Source organism: Eptatretus burgeri, chromosome 21, assembly GCF_056783735.1.
Source record: "Eptatretus burgeri isolate ZD-2024b chromosome 21, Ebu_testis_v1, whole genome shotgun sequence".
In the NCBI taxonomy this organism is placed as follows: domain Eukaryota; kingdom Metazoa; phylum Chordata; class Myxini; order Myxiniformes; family Myxinidae; genus Eptatretus; species Eptatretus burgeri.
Window position 1 is genome coordinate 1,155,936 of NC_140981.1, and position 4,538 is coordinate 1,160,473.

At 50.0% G+C, this 4,538-nt stretch overlaps 1 non-coding gene across 1 annotated transcript; it reads left to right on the top strand.

The window, feature by feature from the left end:
- The first annotated feature begins 2,358 nt into the window (after positions 1-2,358).
- On the top strand, positions 2,359-2,431 carry TRNAT-AGU (transfer RNA threonine (anticodon AGU)). Its single transcript has one exon. It is a non-coding gene; the product is annotated as a tRNA-Thr (tRNA).
- The last annotated feature ends 2,107 nt before the right edge of the window (positions 2,432-4,538 follow it).

Consider the following 4,538-nt stretch of genomic DNA (forward strand, 5'->3'; position numbering starts at 1 on the left):
AACTACCTTTGTTTGGTATATCTTCTGTTTGCAGTTGATTTTCAGAAGCACGTGTGCACACCTCCGTGACCCAACTGGTATTTTCTTCTTTGGGCCCAGAGTCATCCCCCTCGAATGTCGAACAGCAATCCTCCTCGAGTACTGAACAGCCAGAAATATATAAATGAGCGATTGGTGCCATGCTCGTTGCCGCACCTGTGTTTGTGTTGAAGAGTCACAGGTACTCTGTGAATGTTGATAAACACACAAATCTACACACACACACACACACACACACACACACACACACACACACACACACACACACACACACACCTACACACACACCTACACACACACACACACAAATCTACACACACCCACTCAAACACACAAATCTACACACACACACACACACAAATATCTACACACACACAAATCTACACATACACACACACACACACACAAATATACTGTTGCGAATTCGCGCCCGCCGGCGTGCGATCGACCGCGTGCAGCCAAAAGCGGCCGCCTCGCCCACCGGAACGGACAATTCAGTCGTAACCCTCCGGGAACTACCGCCAGGAGCCAGTCACGGGTGGGGGTTTAACCTCACCACGATCGTGCCAATTGCTCACCCGCGCAGGATAGGGTTGTTCGCCAAACTCGACCTACCTAAGAACCTGCGCGGGTAGTTAACCGGGCGATCGTACCTCGCCGCAGGTCAGCCGAGGACACGAACCGCTTAAGCGGTCCGTTCCGTGCTGCAGTGATAACCGAGCGGTGTTATCGCTGACCTCGACGGACGTGAATATTTATTGGGTGTCTCAACCCCACTGCCAATCCTTTACGTGATGCAGGATGGAGAGTCAATAAAAATAAGGAGACGAAGCGAAGCTGGAACAATTGAACAAACACATTTAATACACACTCAGACAAGCACAGAAGGCACGTATTCAATCACAATAATAATACAAGGCAAGTAAATGAAAGGCACGTATACACAATCACAGTAATAACAATAAAACAAAAGAGATATTCCGACTAATGAGCGACACACAGCAACACTTCTAACAATACTACTTCGTCAGACAGGCGCCACCCACAGACATTCACACAAAAACCCCAAGGAAAAAGAAAGTTGCGACTCCCCTGAAAGCGTCGTCCAGCGTTGCGTTCTCGACCTCGAATCCGAGCCTCCCCCGATGCGGTCTGCGGCTCGTACCTGCACGTGTGGCCGCTCAACGCCACGAACGGGGCTTCCGGCACTATCTCAGCGCGGATTATGGGGGAGGGGGAATTGTTGATGCTCGAGGTCGATGAGGGGGAATGGTGGATGCTCCGTCCCGCTGGCGTGGCCTCGGGACCGCGGGCTGATCGCCTTGGCACCTGACAGAAGGCTCGTTCTCCTCCGAGGCAGACGGCAACAGGGCGCAGGATGATGATGCGCCGACTCGACTCTCTCCACTTCCCCGACTTGACTCGTAGACGAACTCTGACTTGACTCGACTCGTCTCCCGACTCTGCCCCACCGACCCCTTCAGACTCCGTTCTGACTCTTCCCCTTTCCACTGACTTCCAGGCTGCCACGAGCTCCGTTCCGACTCTTCCCCTTTCCACCGACTTCACTCGTTCCAACCCGCCCGTGTGCGTCCTTTTATACCCCGAGGGAGGGGCGGGTATGGTAATTTCGGATCAAAATGAGCTCGGGGGCGGAGCCACGCTCGCCCATTGGACGGAGGAAAAGGGGGCGTGAACCTCCCTTGATCCGAATTTCTGAGAAAAGTCGCTATTCTCCTGTAAAGGAAGGTGCCGGCGGTTAGAAGTCCGCCGCGATGCTGGGCCGATGTTGGGCGTGAAGAGGAATGTGAAGGCGGTTTTGAAGTCCGCCGCGATGCTGGGTCGTTGTTTGGGTGTCGTCGGAGAATGGCGGGCGAGGCGATGTTTGCGAGGTTGGGTTTGTGGGGGTGAAGGTCGTGGCGGTCTGGTGGAGTTGTTCGGGGGCGTTGGGGGTGGTGGCAATTTGGTAGTGGAGTGGTGTTTGGTCCAAAATATCGACAGCAAAAGAAAAACGGCAAACTGAAGATCGCAGCCCGAATAAATCACACACAGTCCCTCTATACAACGGGATTGGGCAAACTACACATGGACTTACCGATATAACTCACCTGAGGACTCTTTATGGTGCAATGCGAATTTCCACAACCGGAACAATACACACACACACACACAAATCTACACACACCCACTCAAACACACAAATCAATGTGCACACAGGTCCAACAAGAAAACAACCAGAGACAATGAAGGTGACACATGCACTGAACACGGATGATCGAAACTCCTTACAAACACGTCAAAATGACAGGTCATCAACCTGGCTCTTTAGCTCAGTGGTTAGAGTACTGGTCTAGTAAACCAGTGGTCGTGAGTTCAAATCTCACAAGAGCCTATTCCTTTTATTTCTTGGTGACGTCACGCAGCAGGAACGTTGAATGTCTCCATTTGTTAAATTAATTGATGGAATTCATTCCCTGTTTTTATTTTACGAACCAGGGGTATCAGACTGTGTCAAATGCTCGAGATCCCTCCAGAGAGACCGCCCTGATCTCATGCCTGGCATTGAGGGCCTCCTTCCATCGATGAAACAGCAGAAACAGCAAGTCCAAGCGACAACGACCGGGTCTGAATCTCAACTTATGATCTGAGATCAGGTCGTTGGAGAAAAGGACTTGATGTCAACTGCAGTGACAGATTCCATGACCTTGTCTCGAATTGGAAGCAAGCTCATCGGCCTGAAGTGAAGAGGTCCCGTTTGTGTATTACAGAACCCAGAACGACTCCGATCTCATTCACATCAATCTCCGGTAAAATTTGGAGCAGATCATTTTCCATCATATTTCGGCCCAGGAAGAGGAACATAAAATCCTGAAAACTGACGTCATCGATTATTCCAGGTCCCCTGCCAAAGGTTGTAATTCCAGATCCTTCCATTCCCCAAAATTGACCACGATATTCAACATGGTTACTGCACGGTCTTCTGTGGTGACGAAGTCGCCGAATCAACTACGGCAGGATGATTAATTGTTATTGATTCTGTTGTATTGTAAGGACTTGCAGAGTTCCTGCCGGAAGCTGTGGACTCTACTGTTGGCTCTCTCTCTCTCTCTCTCTCTCTCTCTCTCTCTTTCTCTCTCTCTGTCCCTCTCTCTCTCTCTCTCTCTCTCTCTCTCTCTCTCTCTCTCTCTCTCTCTCTCTCTCTCTCTCTCTCTCTCTCTCTCTCTCTCTCTCTCTCTCTCTCTCTCTCTCTCTCTCTCTCTCTCTCTCTCTCTCTCTCTCTCTCTCTCTCTCTCTCTCTCTCTCTCTCTCTCTCTCTCTCTCTCTCTCTCTCTCTCTCTCTCTCTCTCTCTCTCTCTCTCTCTCTCTCTCTCTCTCTCTCTCTCTCTCTCTCTCTCTCTCTCTCTCTCTCTCTCTCTCTCTCTCTCTCTCTCTCTCTCTCTCTCTCTCTCTCTCTCTCTCTCTCTCTCTCTCTCTCTCTCTCTCTCTCTCTCTCTCTCTCTCTCTCTCTCTCTCTCTCTCTCTCTCTCTCTCTCTCTCTCTCTCTCTCTCTCTCTCTCTCTCTCTCTCTCTCTCTCTCTCTCTCTCTCTCTCTCTCTCTCTCTCTCTCTCTCTCTCTCTCTCTCTCTCTCTCTCTCTCTCTCTCTCTCTCTCTCTCTCTCTCTCTCTCTCTCTCTCTCTCTCTCTCTCTCTCTCTCTCTCTCTCTCTCTCTCTCTCTCTCTCTCTCTCTCTCTCTCTCTCTCTCTCTCTCTCTCTCTCTCTCTCTCTCTCTCTCTCTCTCTCTCTCTCTCTCTCTCTCTCTCTCTCTCTCTCTCTCTCTCTCTCTCTCTCTCTCTCTCTCTCTCTCTCTCTCTCTCTCTCTCTCTCTCTCTCTCTCTCTCTCTCTCTCTCTCTCTCTCTCTCTCTCTCTCTCTCTCTCTCTCTCTCTCTCTCTCTCTCTCTCTCTCTCTCTCTCTCTCTCTCTCTCTCTCTCTCTCTCTCTCTCTCTCTCTCTCTCTCTCTCTCTCTCTCTCTCTCTCTCTCTCTCTCTCTCTCTCTCTCTCCCTCTCTCTCTCTCTCCCTCTCTCTCTCTCTCTCTCTCTCTCTCTCTCTCTTTCTCTCTCTCCCCCTCTCTCACTCCCTCTCTCTCTCTCTCTCTCTGTCTCTCTCTCTCTCTCTCTCTCTCTCTCCCTGTTATTCACGGAGTTGTGCGGTCTTGCCCCTCCCTCTCCAGACACCGCACACCTCCCTCCCAGAGCTTGTCACTGTTATATCAAAAGGAAACACGAAAGAAAACTTACCCAATCCCTTTTCCTCGCTGTTTTACTTGACGATTGTACATTTCTCCCTTTCAGAAAATCACATTTACTGAACAAATTTGCACGACTACGTCCCGACTTAATATATTGATAAACTACCGGCTTGAACAAACAATACATCCAAACGATGCCTTGCTTCCCTTTGAATATATAACTACCCCCCTACAAACGTAACATGATGAAAGATTGGTCTTGAACGGTTT